Here is a 24,044-nt window from a genome sequence, read left to right on the forward strand (position 1 = left end):
CACTGAACCAAGATGAGTTGAAGAATTTGATTTCTGAACACAAGGAAGTGGCAGAAATTTTACAGTCTATGTGGCAGGGCAGAGAACAACGCGGAGGTTTTCTTAAGAGGCAAAACTTTTGCAGGTGCTATTGATTTTCAGTGAATACCAGATTCCATTTATTTAATTAGAGTACAATGGGACCCAGAGACAAGAAGTTTAATGAAAGCACGATGGATGGAGCCAAAAGCCACCACAGCAGCATTACTGTCTCTGGTGAGCAAAGGTGGAAAGTGTGACCAGAGACAAAGGAAGTTCTAAGTAGTGAGAAGAATGTTTGGAGAACTCCAGTATAGGTATCAGAACAAGACACAGAAGTAACAAGCAGACATTCCATTTTAGTTTTTCCAGTAAAAAGTATTGCAGGACTAGTTGAATTCCAGAGGCTTTATGCTTTTGTCAAAAAATATGAATGATCCCATCTTAACCCTGAAATTCAAAGGACATCAAATATTTGCTATAACGAATCAAGAAAAAATTTGAGAAGAATACCTATAAGACTCAGCAAATACTTATCACAAACAGACTGCTCTCAATTTCATTTCTATTTTCTTTGTTCAGTTCAACAAGCATTTACCAAACACTGTTAATGTGTACTGTTTTAGACCTTAGGCATTCAGGCATTACTCAAAAGGTAAGAATTGCTTCTCAGCCTAAAAAAGTTTGTAATCTCTACAGAAAAAAATAATTTCTTAGAGTAGCCTAGGTTATTTATCTATGTAATGACTAATGAAGTTAAAGGGGAAAAAAAACCAACCATTTTTGTGTGTGTGTGCCCATTGGCTGGTCTAATCAGCCATCTTTTAAAAACATGTCACTGACTACAAATGAATCAGGGGAGAATGATAGCTCAACAAATCTCCTTTACTGGAAAATCACTTGCATGCACAATTCTATTGACATTAAATCCCAGGCATTAATCTTGTTGTATGCAGAGAAATTTGTGTTTCTTATTTTTCCATAATAAAAATAGTTCATTAGATGTCATGTACTTAGGGTGCATTTTAAGGGTTTTTTTTTTAATGTTTATTTATTTTTGAGAGAGAGAGAGAGAGAGACAGAGTGACAGCAGGGGAGAGGCAGAGAGAGAAAGAGAGAGAGAGGGAGACACAAAATTCAAAGCAGGCTTCAGGCTCTGAACTGTCAGCACAGAGCTCAACATGGGGCTTGAACCCATGAACTGTGAGATCATGACCTGAGCTGAAGTCAGACGCATAACTGACCGAGCCACCTAGGCTCCCCAAAGTTTCTAAAGGTCTTCTAGAGTGAATAATTCAAGCCAAAGTTGAATGGTGGAAGGAAAGCATTAAATATCATCCTAACAAGAAAAGGAAGTTCAGAGAAATTGATCACTCCAAGAATACAAGGGTCTCTGGCTGTTGGATATGAGTATCTAATGTAGGCATTAGAAAACAAGAGAAAAGAACAAGGCAATAAAAATTCTTCTTAGTCATCACAAACCTGAAATAATTTGATTTTAAATATTGCATCGAATTTACAGGCATCCTCAAAAATCCAGTTCAGGGGTGCCTAGGTGGCTCAGTCAGTTGAGAGTCCAACTTCAGCTCAGGTCGTGATCTCACAGTTTGTGGGTTTGAGCCCCATGTCAGGCTCCATGCTGACAGATCAGACCCTAGAGCCTGCTTTGGATTCTATGTCTCCCTCTCTCTGGCTCTTCCCTGCTTGCACTCTGTCTCTCTCTCTCTCTCAAAAATAAATAAACATTAAAAAAAAAATGGAGTTGAGTATGTGTAATAGCCCTTCACATCCCCCATTTCTGCAACTCTTTCGGGAATGTTTGTCTCTTTTTCTCTCTGGAAGTAGCTACCTGTGACTGCCTCCTTTCCCCATATCATCTCACACAATATCTATCTCTCTTCTCTCCTGTTAACATATAGCATCATGTATGTTCAAGGTGTATAATGTGAGGACTTGATACATGTATATACTGTGAAATATTTACCCCAATTAAGTTGTTTAACACATCTTTTATCTCCATAATTACCATTTTGTTGTTGTTGTTATGCTGAAAACATTAAAGTTCTACTCTCACAGTGACTTTTAAATATGTAATACAGTACTGTTAACTACAGTCACTATGTTGTACATCAGATCCCCAGAACTTATTCATCTTATAACTGAAAGTTTTTATGCTTTGACCAACATCTCCCCATTTCCTCCAACCCTTAGGCCCCGGGTGACCACCATTCTACTCTCAATATGCTAAAAAGGCCCGCCATGTATGACAAGCCCACAGCTAACATCATACTTAATGGTGAAAGGTTGAAAGCTTTTTCTCTAAGGTCATGAAAAAGACAAAGGTATCCATTCTCACCACTCTTGTTTAGCCCAGTACTGGATGTCTTTGCTAGAGCAATTAGTCAAGAAAAAGAAATAAAAGGCATCTAAATCAGAAAGGAAGAAGTAAAATTGTCCCTGTTGATGAAACAATCTTGCATACAGAAAATCCTAAAAACATCACCAAGAAACTCTCAGATGTAATAAACCAATTCAGTCAAGTTTCAGTAAAAGTCAACATAAAAAATCAGTTGCATTTCTATATAGTAACAACTACCTGAAAAAAAAATAAAGAAAACAGTCCCATGTGCAGTGGCATCAAAAACAATACCATACTTAAGTATAAATTTAACCAAAGACATGAAAGATCTATGCACTGAAGACTATAAGACCTTGAGGAAAAAACTGAAGACCCAAATAAATGGAAAGATATCTTGGAAAAGTTAAAATTGTGAAAATGTCCATACTATCCAAAGCTATCTATAGATTCTATGCAATCCCTATCAAAATTCCAATGTAATTTGACACAGAAATTTAAAAGGAAAAACGAAAAAAACACAGTATCTGTCTTAGTTTGGGTTGCCACAGAGGCAAGACTCCTCATTTAGGAGTCAAGACCAAGAAACACCTACAGAGAAGATGCAATGAGACAGGGAAGGAAAAGAGGCTAGTGGAGGCATTTCAAGCAGGTTGTCACTACAGGGAATTGGAGCTGATTCTCACTGAAGAATGATGAGAAACAGTAGAGAACATGCACGGCCCCCCTTCTGGGAGATTTATAACCAACTTGCTATTGGCTGAAGGCTTTTCCAAAAAGTGTTAATCCTCTGCCACTTCTGTGTGAGTGCAGGCAGACTGGGCTCTGGTGGCCAGAGAAGGCTCTTTTTGTTTTGTTTTGTTTTGTTTTGTTTTAAACATTATTTATTTATACTGAGAGAGAGAGAGAGAGAGCGCACGCGAATGTGGGTGGGGGAGGGGCAGAGAGAGAGGGAGAGAGAGAGAGAATCCCAAGCAGGCTCTCTGCTGCCATGAACCATGAGATCATGACCTGAGTCAAAACCAAAAGAATCAGATGCTTAACGACTGAACCACTCAGGCACCCCCAGAGAAGTCTCTTAAAGCTAAAAGATCTAGGGACTGTGATGAGAAATTGGGCCAGTTGGCACGGAAATGATAAAGGTGAGGGATACAGTAGGGGTACCGATCACATTTGCTATAATTCTCAATATTCTAATCACCACTTGGCTGGCTAGAGTCCCAGAACTAGCCACACTGGTTTCCTACCTTGGTGGGGGCAAGAGGAGGCTGTAAGTTTTCGGAGACCAGGGAGGCATGTGAATACATCCATGGCTCCTTCCTTTTAGCCGTCTTCCTCCCATGCCAAGATCACATTATGGCTACTTTCTTATATCCAATGCTGCCTCATTTGCAGGATCCCTAGTCTGAATCTTAGTGCCTCTTCTCCCTCTCACAGATCTAGTGTGTAAATTCACCTAATGCAAAGTCTTCTTCTTTAGACATGTAGTCACTGGTGGAAGCCCTGTTGAGAGTAGGGTCTTTATATGTCAGGTTCACATTATATACAGTTCCTTACCACCATGCCCGGCCCATAGTAGGTGCTCCATATATATGTGTAAAATAGATGTGGAATGAATACATCTGTTGAGAATGTTCTATGTCCTAAGAACTATCATTAGAGAATAGAAATGAAAATAGGAATAAAACATACTCTCTGCCTCAAATAACACTGAAAAGTCAAATGCTTTACCAAGGCCATGAGGACACCACAAACGAATGAAGTTGAACACAGAAGTGAACAATAGTGAATGGTGAGAAATGTAGAAGGAAGAGAGCCTATTCCTACTTAGTTGAAGTCAAAAGGAATGTAGGACTGTTGATTCAGTGCTTCCAGATCTTTACACACTAGAAAGGCCCAAAGAAATTGGTCTTTGGACAGATCCCACCTGAAGGATCCTAACATTGTGACCACAAGTTTATTTTATTTTTTTTTTAATGTTTATTTTTTAGAGAGAAGGTAGGGGGTTGGGGAGGGGCAGAAAGAACGGGAGGCACAGAATCTGAAGCAGGCTCCAGGCTCTGAGCTGTCAGCACAGAGCCCGATGCGGGGCTCGAACTCACAAACCACAAGATCATGACCTGAGCTGAACTCAGACCCTTAACCAACTGAGCCACCCAAGCGCCCCAATAAGTTTAAATGATCAAAGGGAAGGCTGATGGGAGGCTGGCAGACGGTAGTACTCATTTTATTCCCTTTATCTACTCTCTCCTTTTCTTTCTTTGCTCACCCCCTCCCCTAGAGTAAACACCCTTATGAATCCCCAAGAGGCCAGTGTGGTCTACAGAGGCTAAGAAAGGGAAGAAGCGATGGCAGAGAGATTCCAAGGAAGGAAGGGGATCAATATACAATGATTTCTGAAGGCCGAAACCAAAACGTGGCAGGTAGAAAAGATGCCCCCTCTGCACCCAGCTCCCTCTCTTTCTGCCATCTGGCCTCACTATGTGTGACCAACACCCATGACTTCACGTGAGCTCCCATTCTAGGGGCCAAGAAAGTTCCTTTTCCCCTTGTAGTTGAGGGATACAATTATCCAGCAACCCAAATGGTAATAAAGCATTTTCCCAAGGGGGTCTTAAACGAGAATACCGTTAATTCTGTATTCTTCAGTGTAAATTCTTGACTTTGTATCTTTGAGGCAATGTATTCTGAGGTCTAAAGGCACAATTTTACACGATTCATAAAGAGAGGCATGTAGCACATGAGGCTGTCAATAAAATAGGAAAGAATACCTACTCTGATAAAGACAATTGCATTTTGGAGGGGGAAGACATGGGGAAGCAGATTTCAAGAGAGTGCTCACACGTGAGGACTAAGCTGGAAACTGGATTATAATTGGGAATTGTGTCCTAAAATAGCCAGATATGCCTAATAGAGATGGTAGATACAGATGGCAAACAAAAGAACCTGAGAGGGGAGGGTGTTAATCTGGAAACGGATGAATGAGTGATGTTTAGAAAACAGTGGGAGCGGGAACAGTAAAAAGCAAAGGTGAATGAAGAATTAGGTTGCTTGAAACCAGGTTGTTTGGCAGATTCCAGGTCAAAAAAGAAAAACCTGAATGCTACTGTTTTTGTTTCCATTCACTGCTCAGACTGCTATGTCAAATGTCTCCTTCCCATTGGGAGTAAGGTTCCATAACTATCTGTACACTTTTCATTAATGTACGCCTATTTTTACGTAGTTCAAAATGCTAATCCCATATACTAATTAAGGCTTTCCTTCCACCAAAGCTTCTATGCCTGTGGCTCAAGAGACATGAATTGGGGAGGGCGGATGTCCGTGTTTTTACTCTTCCTGCTCCTGCCTGACAGGGGTATGGGGCAGGGCTGGGCAGGCTGCTCTGGGATCTCCGTACTTGCTCTCTCCTAGGCTTTAGCATTTCTGCCATGAAGAGACAGAAGTGAGGGTGAAGGAAAGGGACAAGTCCCTCTTAGTTACCGGCTGCTATAATAATCCTCTTTGGGATCATTAAAGCTTCCCTGGATAACAGTGACTGACAGCTGATGCTCTTGGTGTGTCAGGTGCCCCAGTGCTGGCCACCTAGGGGACACGAGTGCACTTTCCCGGAGTCTTTAAAGGACATCCTCCCTGGGCAATTCCCTGCCCTAGGGGGGTGCACGCAACTGTGCTTCTTCTTTCACTCACCTCAACTCAATCTCCGTTGATAAGCCCCATATCACCTGCTGCTGTCGTCCCCTAGTCTGACAGGACACTCTTGGGGACACCAGTAAAGCAGCTTGACTGCAACTACTTCCTGCTCTATCATTTAGTTTATAAAAAACAAAAACAAACAAAAAAATCCCCAAATCCTAGTCTTTGCCAGACCAAACAGTGGGAAGGCAGGCTACCCATGCCCTATCTCCTTCCAATTACTTCTCACCAAATACTTTTGCTCCTGTAGAGTAGGCACAAGGCTGATCAACAAATTCCTTTTCTGAATGGATATATTAAGCTCCACTTCTTACAAACATCCTCAATTTCTGTGACTTCTTGTCTTAGAGTCTCCCCTTCACCTCTCCCTTGAGGAGAAGAAAAGAAACAGTGCTATCTACAAAAAAATAGTGGCATATAGTTTGATGGAAGGCAGTGTGAGAGATCCTAGTGAGGAGAAAAATGGGCTATCAGGTTGTCTAAAAATGCAGCAAGATGTATCTTACTGGAGAAAATGGGTTTGTCCAGCAAGAAAGAAATTACAAAAGGCTTTCCCTCCAGTCTCCTCTGCCATTGCCCCTTGGCTTTCTATCTGCGCCCTTATGTAACTATATGTGTGCATGTCTTCATACCCTAGACTTTTATGTCTCATTTGAATAAAAAGCTTCTAGGCATTCCAGTGATAAGGCAATTCCATACCAAATTCCAGGATTTCTTCTGATTCATAGCATTTTGGCAACTGCATTATGGAAGAGGAGATCTGGCTATCGTTCAGCAATAAGGGGAAAGAAACACTGCCAAGCCTCTGGAAGTCCTAAATTCAAAAGGCCAGGTGTTTGATATAGGGATGCAATGGGAAGGAAGTAGTAATGTGAGTACAGACTCCAGCAAGGTAAATAGGTTCCCAACATGTCTGGAAGTTCCTGATCTGGTTTCAGATGGAGGAATTTAATAAGCTTTAAGGTCTTAAAACCTGAGTGACAAACAGAATACCAAAGGTGGCACAGTGGAAAGCCTTTTAGAACTGAAGTCATAGGATGGGGGCATAAATCTCAGGTCTGCTACTTACTAGTTTTGTGAATTGGAGCAAGCCAACTGACTTGCCGGAGTTTCCCCACTGGCAAAAGAGTGGTAACAATACCTATACAACAGAGTTAACAGCAAGATTTGACGAGGTAACAAAATAAAGCACCTAGGAAAGTGGCCAGGGCCACCATGTACGGCTCTGGAGTCTTTGCACTATACAAGTGTCCAGCCAAGCAAATGAGCAGGGGTTGAAAGAGCATCCAAGCTCTGCTAGTTAAGCCATTGACCCAGCACAGGTCTATAATAGACAGGAGCAAGGGGCAAATTGTCCTCCACCTCTGACACAACCTACCAAGACTTGTATCAAGGGACTCTATCTTCCCACAGCTGGCACCTCTTTCTAATTTTCACAATGCCTGCAATGCTTGGATAGCCACTAGATGAATAAATAAATGGAAGGCAGTGTCTTGTTACTGGGGCATGGCTTAGGCTAATCTTTCTACAGAGGATAGCTCTCAATAAATCCACAAGAGCAGGCTCCAAATGAATGAACTGGTCCAAGTCAAGGACCATCTGCAACTAGATCAGCATTTTTCAATGTATACCTTGTGCTACTGTAGAAAAGAGTTTGTATTTTATAGCTGTGACACCAAAGTCACAAGCAATAGAGGGAAGAATTTAAAAATGGGACTTCATCACAACTAAAAACATTCATGGTGCCAAAGGACACCATCAAGAAGGTGAAAAGACAACCCAGAAAATATAGGACACAATTTTTTCAAATCATATATCTGAGAAGAAACTTTGATCTAGAAGAGATAAAGAACTATTCCAACTCAATAACAAAAAGACAACCTAATTTTTAAAAATGAACAAAGTGTATAAATGTGCATTTCTCCAAAGAAGACATACAAATAAGCAGTAAACACATGAAAGGTGCTCAATGTCATTAGCCATCTGGAAAATACAATTCAAAACCACGATGAGATAGATACCACTTCACACCCACTAAGATGGCTAGAATCAAATTTTTTTTTAATGTTTATTTATTTTTGAGACAGGGATTGACAGAGTATGAACGGGGGAGGGTCAGAGAGAGAGGGAGACACAGAATCTGAAACAGGCTCCAGGCTCTGAGCTGTCAGCACAGAGCCCGACGTGGGGCTCGAACTCACAAACCACAAGATCATGACCTGAGCCGAAGTCGGATGCTTAACCGACTGAGCCACCCAGGCGCCCCAAGATGGCTAGAATCAAAATGTCAGATAACAACAAACGTTGGTGAGAATATGCAGAGTTTAGAAAACTATACACTGTTGGTGGGAATGTAAGATGGTGCAGCCACTTTGGAAAATGGTCTGGTAGTTTCTCAAAGTTACCCATGTGCCCTAGCAATTCCACTCTTAGATATATATCTGAGAGAAATGAAAACATATGTCAACATAAAAACGTGCACACATGGGGCGCCTGGGTGGCGCAGTAGGTTAAGCGTCTGACTTCAGCCAGGTCACGATCTTGCGGTCCGTGAGTTCGAGCCCCGCGTCAGGCTCTGGGCTGATGGCTCGGAGCCTGGAGCCTGTTTCCGATTCTGTGTCTCCCTCTCTCTCTGCCCCTCCCCCGTTCATGCTCTGTCTCTCTCTGTCCCAAAAATAAATAAATAAAAAAAATTAAAAAAAACAAAAAAACAAAAAACGTGCACACAGATGTTCCTAGTAGCAATGTTCCAAAAATGGGAACAACTTTTATGTCTATCAGCTGATGAAAGAATAAACAAATAATGGTATATCCATGCAAGGGAATATTATTCAGCAATAAAAAGGAGTGAAGTACCGAGACATGCTACAACATTGATGAACCTGACACAAAAGACCACATAAGAGAAAAAAGCCTGACACAAAAGACCACATATTGTATGATTCCACTTATATGAAATGTCCAGAAAAGCCACATCTATAGAAACAGAAGGTAGATTAATAGGGCTGCCTAGAGCTATGGGGTATGGCCTAGGAGTAAGGGGATATGGGGTTGACTGCTAATGGGTGTGGTATTTCTTTTTGTGGTAATAAAAATGGTCTGGATTATGTTAGTGTTGGTGGATGCATAACTCTGTGAATATAATAAAAAGCATGTAATATAAATGGGTGAATTGTATGGTATGCGAATTATTATCTCAAAGGTGTTACCAAAGAAATGTAAATGTATATTTAAAAAAACTTACTGGTGATGCTTGTAACAATGCAGATGACTGAGCCCTTCCTCACACTTACTAAATTAGAATTTTCTGTGACTGAAACCCAGGAATGTATAATATAAAAAAGTCCACTAGTCATTCTCATAGGCAGTAAGTTTGTTGGCCACATGACCAGTTATGTCATATGAATTAATTGTATTATATTTTTTGTTACAGTTTTTACTGGGAGATTTTTCCTTGTAATAAGTGTGGCATTTCAAGTTCAACAGCTGAGAAATAGTTTGGATAAGACAAAACTCTCTCTTCAGTGTTAATACTTACAGGCAACAAAGTGGAAGAATCTATCTTTTCAGTTTTCCCACTTGGGTGCTCAATGATAAAAATTAAAGGTAGTAAAAATGAAAACCAAGTAAAATTTTGTAATTCATGGTAGAAATTTCCACCATCAATACCATCAACCAAATAAAGACAAGAAGACTAGAAAATTTCTAAAACTTGGGGGATCTAGTTTCTATTTGCCCCTTTGCCACCAACTACTAGGATGAGATTTCATCATTCATATCTCCAACCCTAGCCATTCCTTTGACAGTGTTTACTAAATCTGAATGAAAGTTTGAGATGAAGGTTATTATTTCAACTGCATGACACAATTAATGTTAAAAAGCTAAATATTCCTATTCAAGATATTTTTACTCTTGGATTGAATAACTGTCTTTATATTTGTACAGAATGTTGGTATTTACAAAGTTACAAAGTTAGTATTCACTGGACACTTAATCCTGGAATAATCACTGTGCAATATATGTGGAAGATTATAATAGGCCTTCTGACAGAGACTTCTAGTTGTTCCCCAAGTTGGAAATGTACCCAGCATTTGTTTTCATTAGATATTGTAAGACATCAGATATGGAAATGATCATCATGAAGGAAGTAGTCTGCATTCACAGATCTCTAGAAATAGATGTATTGCATGTCACAAAGGGCCACACAGAGAAGGACAGGAACGGTCAGGAGCCGGGGGTGAAAGCAGAGCATGGCCCAAAGTCTATTATTAGATTTTATTTTATTTTATTTTATTTTATTTTATTTTATTTTATTTTATGTGTGGCAAGTTATGGGTGAGACAGGGTAGCTACACTGAAAACTTTAGGATTGGATAGTTTGAATAGTTTTGGCAGTCTTTGGGCTACAGAGATGGTCTCTAGTGGTCAGGTACCTGGCCCTGGGGAGTTCTGGGGCGGGTACTGGCTTGGTGTATGAGCTTGATAAAGGAGTTGGTTGGGGGTGTGGGCTCTGGATTGGTGGGTTTGTATATCGACAGCACACTCCCAGGAGAGTTGTTCGCCATTTCTAAGAATTAGCTAGCTCCAGGAAGGGTAGTCTCTTGATTAAGGCTCTAAATGTCAGTGCATCAGGAATATAGAAAATAAGGAAATATAATCAATATACTTCCCCCAACTACATGTCTGCTCACTATGTCACATATCTGTCCTAGAATGCTTGAATCATCACTACTGGAAAAATGACATTTCCCAGATTCTCCTGCAGGCAGGAAAGACCACATGATTCATTTCTTGCCAATAAGACAGGCGAGGAAATGATGTGAACAACTTCTAGGACATGTCCTTCAAGGATGGCAACATGGTCCCTCTTCCCTTCTTCCCTCATCCTGCTGCCTAAAATGTCGATGTGGCAGGTGGCTTTCTTGGATCATATGTATAAGGGCAACAGCAGAGGGACGGCAGAAAAGCAAGAGAAAGGGAGTACTCACACTCACGGGCACTGAATGTTTGCCATGCCAATGTTGACCTGTTGATCTGCTTACATTTAATCAGATTGTTTTATGAGAGAGAAATAAACTTACAGCTTGTTAAGTCACTCTAATTTTGAGCCTCTGTTACAAAGATAAGACCTATATCTTAACTGATAGAGCTGAGCTATTGTGTAGAGTTGTGCAAACATCTTTCGCACTGCACGGTGGACAGCCTCTGTTCTGTCCACGGCAGCCATGAATGTGTACCATTTCTCAGATGAGGACAGGGAGTGTCAAGAAGGTTAGGACATCCTTTTAGTAAATCATAGTAAATCTGAAGCCCTACAAGGATTATAGAACCCAAGGGAGATAATACGCCAGTTTTACTATAAAATGAAATACAATAATATATCAACATTCTCAGGCAAAAGATAAAAAAAATGTTAAGTACCCACATTCAATATTTGCTTACTTAGAAATGAACATAAGAGATTTAAACAAAAATAGAATTGGAGAGAATTCTGCTGAATGTTGTTCAACATGCTCAGAGGAATAGGATATCTCTTTAAATTCAAAAGCCAAAGTGACAGGCTGTGCGTAGGGGCAGTTATAATGCCTGTGTGTGTGGGTCTATCATTTGCATGCATTACGATGGAAATTGAGCATCCATATTTTACTTACATGTGCCAGTGAAGTGATTGCACTTCCCAGATCCCTTTGTACACATAATTACTTGATTTGTGAGCCAAATGTGTGGTTTAAGGATGGAAATAGGTACACAGCAACTCCATTTGGAAGGTCCAATTTTGACTTAAATGACTAGAAACTTTTTTTTTTTAATGAAAGAAAGATTAGATATAGGATTTAAATTTAGTTTATTTAAAACTCTTGATATTTAGGGATGCATTTTTTTTGAAGGGTTCACTTCAAATTAAAATTGCACTTAAATTGGGAGATATAGTTAAGTGATGATTGGGATAATTAATCTGTAAGAAGAAAACAATCAGAAAGTATTATTTTATCAGTAGGCTATATATATATATCAGCTCTGCAGCTTTAAGAAAAATAGTGTCAACATTTTATATTTAAATGATTCGTCATGGGGGAGGGGAAGGAAGAAAAGAAGAAAAAGGAAAAAAAAAAAAAAAAAAAAGAGGTTAGAGTGGGAGAGAGCCAAAGCATAAGAGACTGTTAAAAATTGAAAACAGGGGCGCCTGGGTGGCTCAGTCGGTTAAGCGTCCGACTTCAGCTCAGGTCACGATCTCACAGACCGTGGGTTCCAGCCCCGTGTCGGGCTCTGGGCTGATGGCTCAGAGTCTGGAGCCTGCTTCCGGTTCTGTGTCTCCCTCTCTGTCTGCCCCTCCCCCGTTCATACTCTGTCTCTCTCTGTCTCAAAAATAAACGTAAAAAAACAAAAACAAAAACAAAACCTGAGAACAAACTGAGGGTTGATGGGGGGTGGGATGGAGGGGAGGGTGGGGGATGGGTATTGAGGAGGGCACCTTTTGGGATGAGCACTGGGTGTTGTATGGAAACCAACTTGACAATAAATTTCATATATTGGAAAAAAAAATAAATGATTCGCAAAAACATCCTGCAATTATCTGCCAGTTGTTCTAAAACACACGTCATAATACTAGCAATTGCAAAACTGAATTTTGTCTCCACACATCTAAGAGATACTTTTCTAAAAACACCCTGGGATTTATAGTTTAATATTCTCAAAAGTTTTCCACTTCCTTGAAAAGTCAATTTTTTTCCTTTTGTGCAAGTATGTTCCATAGGAAATGGAATAGTCTTTTAAAAATTTTTTTAATGTTTTATTTATTTTTGAGAGAGAGAGAGAGAGAGAGTGTGTGAGCGGGGGAGGGCAGAGAGAGCGGGAGACACAGAGTAGGAAGCAGGCTCCAAGCTCTGAGTTGTCAGCACAGAGCCCCATGCGGGCTTGAATCTGAGCTGAAGTTGTACGTTTAACGGATTGAGCCACCCAGGTGCCCCGGAAACGGAATAGTCTTATAGCAAACGTTCTTTACTGATTTAGAAGTTTCCCTACCCATACCTACTGCTGTATTAATTAATATAAACAAAACATTACACTATCTACTATATCCCAAGTTGTAATTAGTAAAAGTGCAGGAGGACTTGTGGCCTCAGGCGAAGACCCCTGGGGGTGCTGGACTCCCTTGGCTGCTGGTGGCTGACATGGGGCAGTGCTGGTAGCCATCTTGAAATAATAGTTTTAGAACAATTTTAACCTAAAATGCTGGGTAAAGTTACACTCAAGAAGTTTGCAGCCAACAGTAGTTTCTAAATTGAATAGGACAACCACCGTTAAATTTTAAAAAGGATGTTGTCGTTGGTTAAAGTAAATGCACAGTGCTGGCATTAATTTTTAACTTCTATTTTGGTGACAAATCTAATCATTATACTATCCCCCTGGTATGGAAACCAAAATATTTTGCTTCCAGGGTAGTATTGGTCCAAAAGATACCATAATCTCAGATGAACTCTAAATTTCTCTATTTCATTTTCCAAATATGATTATACTAGTAATAAAAATAATAATGACAACAAAAATAATAGTCATAATAGCCACCAATCATTGAGCACCTAATGTAGGCCAAGCATATCTTCATGATAACTTTGAAAAGGAGGTATTATTATTCTAGTTTCACAGAAGAGAAAAGTAAAATTCAGAGAGGAAGGACAGTCCCTCAAGCAGCCAAAATATAACTGATTCCTCCACTGCTACTTTTCCATGTACCACATACCTTCTATGTCTCTATATAATCATATATTCCCATGATAGGCTGCAACTGAATTTCCAAAGAATATTGTAACTTTCCCAGGAAGTTGTTACTATTTAGATAGGGGCCCATTTATTACTACTATTTTCTTTCTTCTTTATTAAACTGAAGCTGAACAGAACAAGAACTGCCCTGCTCCCACCCTCCTTAAAAAAAAAAAAAAAAAAAAAAAAAAAAAGGGAGGGAGGGGGAAGTGTGTGGTAAAACTACTTACCACATTTGTGTGGCCTTGGACTTAGAAAAGTGCTCTGTAAGTCCTTCCCATCCGGACATTCTGATAAATTCAGTTCTGGGGACATATTATTTTTATTTTGATAATTTGTCTTCAACCTCATTCCATTTTACGCAAGAACACAGAGAAATCAATTGGTGTTTTGTTTCATTGCTTTTATTCCATTAAATGCTTCCTTTTACCTCCCCCCCCCCCCCCCCCATGCTTCAAACTTAACAACATGATAGCATCAGCCTTGGGTATTAGCCCTCACAGATAGTAATGTTCTTGAAATAAGTTCAGTGGGACATTTTGTAATAACGTTACCCATGTTCTCAGACTCCTATCAGTCTCAGAGGTAGTCATAATAAACACAAACTGGAACCTCAAAATCTTGAGGAAATTCTGGCCTTAAAAAAAAAACTGTCTTTGGAGGTCTCTCTAAAGTTAACGTAATGTTTACAAATTGGGTCAATAATCTATAAAAACAAAAACAGCAATCGTTTGAGAAGATAACTGAGAAACCCCTGTTTATACGGTACTAAAAAATACAAACCTAAAATTTTCCAACAAAAGCAAGGCAGTGATTTCATAAGAATAGGACTCCGGAAGGGGAAACTGATCAGTAAAAGTTTTGGCATTTCAAGTGCTCCATTTCCTTAAATAAAGAGAAATTGGGATTTTGAAAACCGGTTTTGTGGCATTTTCATGAAAGTCTAAAGTTTGTAAAGCATGTTTAATGAACATCAGTTCATTTGTTAAAATAGCTTTGAGGCAGTCTTGTTGCCATGTAAAATCTAGTCCTGACTCCAAGTGTTTTCATCTTACTGATATAGCACTTAGAGATACCATGCACTTAGCAATCCTAGGTCACACATCGTGACCTGAAGTGTATATCACAGAGAGCCTCCTCAAGTTCATCTATTTTTGTTACCTCTTGGCCACAAAGCACAACGTGTTTCAGTTTTAATTATTTCTGGAAATTACGATAGCCTGATGAGCTCGTAATGAACACTTTGCACATTCCAGAAATTTCCAACTCAAATATTGATGATTTTCCTTACAACGAATCATCTTAAAAGTTAATTCCCCTGTGGCTTCTACCTTTGAAAACATCTGCTCTTTTAGAACATCTTCTTGCCTTCATATTTTTCACTTCTGTAACTTGCAAACTTCTTTCCCTGTCTCCCACCTTTGTTTATCTAGAAAAAAAGGACCAACACTTCAAGACGTGGATTAAATGTACAGTAGTCCATGAAGATTTTCTGAAGTGACTCCCCTGCTTAGACCCCAACCCCTGCTCCAGCTGCCTGTCAAAATAGCTACTGTAAATTGTGTGCCCTTGCACTATGACATGTATCCCAGAATTGCTACAATTCATGGACTCCATGAGACTTCGCAGGGGCCATGTTTGTACTTGTATCCCAGTTTCTGGAGCAGTGCTTGAAACCTACATATCCTGAAACTTATTAGGTGAAAATGAATGATGAGAAAGAACAAGGCTGGTTTAGATTTTTAGATACTTTTGTTTCCTTCTCAGTCCTCACAATGAAGTAAAATCATTAGTGCACCTATTTTGTCATCACTGAAAAATGAGCCTCGGACACAGGGAGCTGAAATAGCAAGGGACTGCCTGGGTTTGAAACATGGCTTCACCGGTTTCCTGGCTAAATAAACTTAGAAAAGTAACTTCATTCATTCTTCTCCCCAAAAAGAATTCCTGGGTCCATTCATGTGTAAAATAGGTATTGTAACACTGTTTACACCTCACAGGATTCTCCTGAGGACTAGAGGATGTCAGATGCACAGGAGGCTTTGCCCAAGGCCCTGAGGTGCAATCAGCTCTTATACATGACAAATAATTAGGTTAGTGTCTCATAAACTATTTGCTATTTATTTATTTTTGGGTGAGCACAAGCTGGGGAGGAGCACAGAGAGGGGGACAGAGGATCCGAAGCCAGCTGCAGGCTAACAGGCTGACAGCAGTGAGCCTTATGTGGGGTTGGAGCTCACCAACTGTGAGATCATGACCTGAGCTGAAGTTGGAGGCTCAAATAACTGAGCCATCCAGGAGCCCCTCTAGCTAAAAAAAAATTGTCACTTTGTGGTGGCTTTTCCTTCTCCTGCTCCTCTTCTCCCCCCAGCGTCTTTATTGAGATACGAGTGACACATAATAATGTGTCCAGAGTTGGAAGATGAAAAAAATTCTGGTGATGGTTGCGACAAACAGCATGAACGTACTTAATGTCACTGAACTGTACAGTTAAAAATGATCAAAATGGTAAATTTTCTATCATGTATCTTTTACCACAATATCAAACATTTAAAACATACTTTAAAATGACACACAATAAACTTCACATATTAAAAGTGTACAATATTTTTGGCTACTTTTGACATATGCATACACCTGTGACACCACTGCCCCAGGAAAAACAATGAACATATTCATCATCTCCAAAATATTCCTTGTGTCACTGTGTCATCTGCCCCTCCTCCACCTCTGCCCCCACTCACAGCCAACCACTGATATTCTTTCTATCAGTAATCTATAGATTACTATATATTTTCAGGGCGCCTGGGTGTCTCAGTGGCTTAAGCATCTGACTTTGGCTCAGGTCATGATCTCGTGGTTTGTGGGTCCCAGCACTGTGTTGGGCTCTGTGCTGACAGCTCACAGCCTGGAGCCTGCGTCAGATTCTGTGTCTCTCTCTTCTGTCCCTCTCTCAAAAATAAATAAATACACATTTAAAAATTAAATAAAAAAATATGGGTTTTCCAGAATTTTATATAAGGGGAGTATGTACTGTATTTAGTCTGGCTTCTTTCTCTGAGATTTATCCATGCTGTTGTAAGTATCAACAGATTATTCCTTTTAATTGTTGAGTAGAATTCTGTTGTATGTATTTTATCAGTGTGTTATCCATTCATCTCTTGATGGACATTTGGTTGGTGTCCAGTTTTTTAGCCATTGCAAATAAAGATGCTATGAGTAGTCACATACAAATCTAAGGACATATGCTTTCATTCTATTGGGCAAATAAGAGTAAAAGGATTGGATCTCATGGTATGTGTATGTTTAACTTCTTAAAGAAACTGTTAAATTGTCCAAAGTCACTGAGCCCTTTATATGACCACCAGCAGTGACTGAGAGCTTCAGTTCATCCATGGCTTGGACATATGGCACTATGGCCTGGAAACTTTCTTGGCAGTAAATTGGGACAATGGTGGGGCTCACCTTGTTTATTTCCTGTCAGGTATCTCTTATGTTTTCTCACCTGACTTCCAGGTACTTTAAAGCCATTGTTTAATACACTTTGTCCAATTTTCCAGTAATTTCTGGTAAGGGGATAGATCTAGACTCTTTCATTCTACCTTGGTCACAAGTGTAACTCTTACATGCCTTCATTCTTATGATGTGAACACTTTAAATTACCAAGGAAACTAAGAAAGAAACGACCATTAAATGAAATGACAGTCATATCTCATGCTTTCTAATATTTCAGTTTATAGTGGATGCCAAATAATTAGTCTATTATTTATATTGTGTGACATTTGGATTTGGATCTTTATTATCAAGTAGGTTGAACATAAGAAAATGCAATTTCTCACCGATTTATCTAGGGAGAAGAGGAGCAAAAGGGATATATCACTCTATCTTGGCCAGTTAGTTGCTTTTATGCTATTTCATACTAGCATCAGAAAAGAAAAAGGACTATGGAGTTGCTCAGTTCTGAACCTGATCAACTGTAAGAACGTAATAAATGAAGACCGTTACTGATTTGGTTTGGGTAGCTCAGAAACACAATTATACATCAGCTGAACTGCAAGAGATACTTCTAAGGAATGTTCACTTATCCTACTTTATCTCTCCTATGGTTGATCAGGCAATTCTCATCAAATAGGTTTTGTAAAGAACCCACTTGCCTTAGGTGCTCTGGTGGCTGATGAATAGATACCACATTATGCTTTGCATTTTTTCTGGTGTCAACAGAACACTTCATCTGTTAAGAGACTATTTCCTGGCTTTGGGGAGTTAGTTTAAGCTAAATGCAGCCCTCCAATGAACCAAAAGGAACGTCAGTCCCTGAGACACTCTGATCTGAGTCACTGGTTATTATTTCAGGGGAAGTCAGAGACAGGAGAGGTCGTGAGCTTCTGGATATGAAGCGTTCTAATTAGTGCACATTTTAGGATCCGGTTCCCTCATGTAACCCTTCCATCTTTGATTTGTTTAGAATGAAGGCCAATTTAGATGAGAAAACTATTGTAGACTCCAGGTGGAATAGCTGACATGTATACATTGAGGTGGTGGGGGTGGAAAGTGACAAACCTTCAGGAGAAGTGAAATGGTTCCCAGAAGGTTGAGTAATCTTTGGGGGAGCCTCTCACAGGTGGTGAGTGTCCCGAGGCAAAGAGGAGGCCCTGACTACTAGGTGTTCATTGGTAATAAATCCCTTCAATGCAGGTTCAGACTGGGGATGGCAATGGGGAAGTAAAATACTGTCACTATGTATAAAAGGGCTGCAAATAAATGCACCCGCTTTTCAAGAGCTTCAAACATTAACTTTTTTTGGTGCTAGAAGCCCTGAAGTGAGGCAAAACAAAAACAGTGGTAAAGAGTAAAGGGTGAGAAAGAACAGAAAGCTTAAGTGGTATAGGCTGAAGTCTTTAACAACTACAAAGTCAATGTTCTACCATAATTTTTGAAAAATCATTTTTACCTTTTTTCCCCAGTTTTTGGATCATGGCAAAATGCAGATAACATAAAGTACACTATTTTAAATAACCATTTTTAAGTGTACAGCTCAGTGATATTCAGTACATTCGTACTGTTGTGCAAACATCACCACCACCCATCTCCAGAGCTCTTTTCATATTGAAAAAATGAAATTCAATAGCCATGAAACACTAACTCCTCATTCCCCTGTCCCCTCAGCCCCTGGCAACCATCATTTCACTTTCTGTCTCAATAGTTTCGACTATTCCATGCACTTTACAGAGTGAAATGTCTGTCTTTCCTTCAGTACCACACTGTTTTGATTACTATAGCCTTGTGGTAAGCTTTGAAATCAGAAAGTATGAGTTCTCCAGCTTTGTTCTTTTTCAGTATTTTTTGGCTATTCTAGGTTCCTTGAGATTTTTCTCTTTCTGTAAAAAATGTCATTGGGATTTTGAGAGAAGTTGCATTAAATCTACAGATCACTTTGGCTAGCATGACCACTGTAACAATATTAAATTTTCTGTGTCTTCTTTAATTATTTCAGCAATGTTTTGTCATTTTTATTGCACGAGTCCTTCACCTTCTTGGCTATATTAATTCCTAAGTATTTTACTCTTTCTAATGCTATGGTAAATATAATTGTTTTCTTAACTTTGAAGAAGTTCCAGTTTAAGGAGAAAACATTAGAGCAAAATAGTTACGGTCAAAATTTAAAGGTAAATCGGTATTATAATGTATATCTGAGAATCCTTTCTTAAAAAAAAAATATGAACACAACTACATGATAGACATTCTATAAATGACAGACATTGATAAAGTATGTAATAACAACATGACTGAACAGCTTTAAATGGTTTTATATTTTCTTAATCACAGTGGTCATATATATGTACAAGCCCTACTAACTACTGAGACTAGATGAGCCATAGATACCCTCCAATATCTCTGTAATCCACAAATTGGCTACCATTATTATATATGGTGTCTGACAAAGTCAGGAAACATAAGAGAAATTTTTGTTTGAACAGTCAATATTTACATTTTCAAATGAAATGCATAATATTTTGTCTTCAACCTCTAGCCAATTTGTCAGGTGCAATATCTCTAAATGTTTATTTATTTTTGCAAGAGACAGAGTGCAAGCAGGGGAGGGGCAGAGAGGGAGGGAGACACAGAATCTGAAGCAGGTTCTAGGCTCTGAGCTGTCAGCACAGAGCCCAACGCAGGGCTCAAACTCACCAACTGGGAGATCATGACCTGAGCCGAAGTCGGTTGCTTAACTGACTGAGCCACCCAGGCGCCCCTCAGGTGCAGTATCTCTAAATTTAAACAATAGTTCCTATTGCTAATCTGTAAAAGAAGTCTCCATACACTATTCTCTCTAGATCTCCAGACTCAAGGATATTGAAAGATCTGGAAATCCTTCAGCTAAATGCACATATATATACACACACACCTACATACAATAGCCCTACCCAAGAAGGTTTTATCTCAATCAACCTAGCATTTCCCAAACTTAACATCTTGATGGTAAGCTCCCTGAGGTCATAGACAGTGTATCTCTAGCACCTATTAAAGTACCTGACACACAGAGATGTCAACCCAGATCAGGTGAATGAATGAATGAATGAATGAATGAATGAATAAAGTTTGGGAAACCAATAACTAAACCAGTTTGGTGCTTTCATAGGCCAGAGATCATAAAAAATGTAATTCCAAAGTTAAATCTGTTTTGACACCTGAAACAATCCAGTAACACTATCACTATCCTTTGTAGCCTTTAAGGTCTGGTTAAGTCTCACTACTTCTAAGACTCTTTCTCTTATTACTGCAGTCGTCATCAATCTTCTTCTCTGAAATTTTATAGCACTTTTAGTCTTTACCACATAATTTATACCCAGCTTGTAGAATTCACTATGGCATGTTTGATTTATGGCTATTTGACTTCTGGCTATGCACATTTCTGGTGCTCTGTGAATTATAACTCTCATACGATAACAAGCATGCAGCACACCAATAAACCTCTTATTATTAATAACTATTGTACAATTAATAACTTTACAGCCCTTTATATCAATAAGGTTCATTTAAAACTATTGTCTCATTTGATTTCACAATGGTGGTGCAGTGGATATTAGTGCAATTATTCCCTTTTTGTAGATGGTGCAACTAAGAACCGAAGAAGTTAAATAATGTTTCAGTGATTAGATATTTGTTAGATTATGGACTAAACCCAGCATCTATGACATCCAAAGCCCATTTATTTGCCTCCCTGTCTGTTTTCTGACTGAAAACAGAAGTAAGCCTTGCTCTGACATTCAGAATACATACAATTCTCCAGTCTTTCTGCCCTTCACAACTTTTATCCCAGAAACTAGTTTCTAGACAATCAGTGATTCAAGAGGCTGAAAGGAGAGAGAGAAAGAAAGAGGAAGTAGAGAGAAGTCCAAGGGAAGTAAAGAAAGGAAAAGATACTAAGAAGTACAGACCCAGACTGGAAGACTCTAGGCCTATCTGGCCAGCAGATGTGTTTTGTTTGGCCACCACAGAGCGTTTTTTAAAAGAGTGAGTTCATTGCCAACTTTTAAAATGGCAAGTGTTCTCATCTATATTTCTGGCTTCTCTTGAAAATATGAAATGAAAGGCAGATTAGTCTCAAATTTCTGCCTGGTGATAATTTGCTCGAGCTGAGTAGTGACTGCTCCGTCAAGACAGAGAGTGCACCTTCCAGTCCCAACCCTGTCTCTGGTTTAACTCCAGGTAGCATCACTCTTCCAGCCTCTCCAGGGACTTGCAGCTGTTTCTTCTGCATAAAGAAATACAATGGGCTTTATTTTATGCCCATCTCTGACTTTCTATAGATATCTTCAGCTTTAATTTATTTATTTTAATCACCCACATCCTGATCAGAGGGCTACCTGAAGTCACACGCTTTCTTAGCCAAATAAATTCATGCGTTGAACAAATATTTACTGAGTGCCTACTATGTACCCAGAATTGTTTAGGAATCAATTTCATTAATTCAAAGTCATACCTTAGGTTTCCTCTGAAATGACTAATGATTACAAACAATTACTACCTGGTAATGAGTCAGTCTTATGGCTAAAATACAAACACTTTTAATTATGCACATTCAGGATCAAGTTTTGACAATGATTTGGCCATAAAATCCAAGCATCGCTTTAAGGATTCTAAAACGATCAAGTAACACTGGAGTAGATCAAGGTGCCCCAAAGGATTGGTTTGGATATTCTAAAGATTTGTGATTTTGTTTCTGAACTGTGTTACATGTAAGAAAAACAATACAAGTTTTTAATTGGGTTTGCCTCAAGAAGTCAGACAGACTTTGGTTTGAAGATAACAGATGAACCAAAGCTTATTCCTTAATTCCTTAATGTGTTACCTAAAACTTTGAATAAATGGAAAGGTGAGAGCAAAGCAGGTACACAGGGATAAATGTCTCTGAATCTTATTTTCATCCCCAGACATCTCTTCAAAGCTGCTATCACACTCTATGTAGAAATTCTGCTGAATTTAATTAATCATATATGGCTCTACCTTTAATTTCTGATTTATTACAGGAAAGGTAAGGCAAGAAACTATGGTAAGTAAGATGAGACCATCAAAAAGATCTCATGTAGGGGCGCCTGGGTGGCTCAGTCGGTTGAGTGTCCGACTTCGGCTCAGGTCATGATCTCACAGCTCATGATTTCAAGCCCCGCGTTGGGCTCTGTGCTGACAGCTCGGAGCCTGGAGCCTGCTTCGGATTCTGTGTCTCCCTTTCTCTCTGCCCCTAACCCACTCACATTCTGTCTCTGTCTCTCTCAAAAATAAATAGACATCCAAAAAAAAAAAATTAAAAAAAAAAAAAAAGACCTCATGTAACTAATCACCATGTGTATTTGTATCTTGTGGCTGCCATAACCAGTTAATAGAAACATAATAGTTTAGAACAACAGAAACTTATCTTCCTAGTTATGGATTAGAAGTGTACACCCAGAAGTCAAGGTGCTGGCAATGCCACTCTCCCTCTGAAAGCTCTAGTGGAGAACATCCCTTGCCCCTCCCAAATTCTTATGGTTCTAGGGGTTCCTTGGTTTATGGCTACAAAATTCAAATATCTGCTTCTCTCTTCACATGACCTTTTCCTTTGTGTCTGTGTCTCTTCCTCTGTCTCTTAAAAAGACACTTGTCATGAGATTATCAGGGTAAACCAGGATAATCTCATTTTAAAACCATTAACTTAATTACATGTTCAAAGACCCTTTTTTCTAAATAAGGTCACATTCATAGGTTCCAGGGGTTAAGATATGGACATATTTGTTTTTGTCTGTTCACTGTTTGGACTGACTATACTATGTTTGAGCTCTTGATGAACCTTTTAGAAACATTTATACCATACAGAAATACTATTAAACTCAATTCAATGTAATGCTCGTGGTTAATTCTATAAAGGGTTTAGCATCAAGTCCTTGGTCAACAACACAAGCTTTAATTCCACCATTATTTCTACAGAAAAAATTAGATGTGATTTATGACATGCCTGCTTATCTGTTTCTTGTAAATATTTAAATGTAAGTTTTGCCAAACAATGTGAGCTCTGAGAATACAAGAATTGTGCCTTATATTTATTTCTATTTTCTACTCAACACTGAAGATAGTCTAATGTATATAGATAGATATTTATTATATGCTTATTGATTAGTATGTTAATTTGAAATTAGTCTTTGTGGTCTCTGTAGAGATTTTCCTAAGGGTATGAATGTACTGGAGGAACAAGGACAGCTTCTGTATGACAGAATATTTTCCTTGGGGTCAGGGGGAAGCATGATCAAGGCTAGCTCTAGGTGTATAAATTCATTTTTTCCCCAATGGGTCCTTCTTATTTGGCTGTTTGCATCGACCTACATACCAGCTTCCAGAAGGTACAGGTAAGAAGAGCAAGCCTATAAAGTCTGTTCAAGAGCAGAGATACAAGAGTATGGCCTAGAAATCTTGACAGAATCCTTTGAATGATTTAGTTAGGACTGAGGCTCTACAGAATTGGCACTGGGAACTATGTCTATAGAACTCAGGGAAAGTGTATTAGTATTTTAGTTGGAACTGCTCTGAACAACTTTCTTGGAAGGAAGGAAAAAAGGAAGGGAGGAAGGAGGGAGGGTTGAAGAGAACTTGTGTGAATAGATATTAGGATCAATAGAAGAGTTATTTTTAGGTTCAGAGAATTTCAAAAGTTTTTTTAGACATAGTAAGAGATTTCAGAGAA

At 39.2% G+C, this 24,044-nt stretch overlaps 1 protein-coding gene across 1 annotated transcript in view; it reads right to left on the reverse strand.

Annotated features, from left to right (window-relative positions):
• Positions 1-14,116: 14,116 nt before the first annotated feature.
• The window catches only part of XRCC4 (X-ray repair cross complementing 4), a 299,005-nt gene continuing 289,077 nt past the window's right edge, over positions 14,117-24,044 (reverse strand). The window contains exons 10-11 of the transcript XR_002083907.2: positions 15,160-15,257; positions 14,117-14,133 (exon numbers count right to left, since the gene is read on the reverse strand). The gene's annotated coding sequence lies outside the window, so the exon portion shown is untranslated. The remainder of the gene's footprint in view (positions 14,134-15,159; positions 15,258-24,044) is intronic.

Source organism: Panthera pardus, unplaced genomic scaffold (genome assembly GCF_024362965.1).
Source record: "Panthera pardus isolate Hobbes unplaced genomic scaffold, ASM2436296v1 HiC_scaffold_2, whole genome shotgun sequence".
NCBI lineage: Eukaryota > Metazoa > Chordata > Mammalia > Carnivora > Felidae > Panthera > Panthera pardus.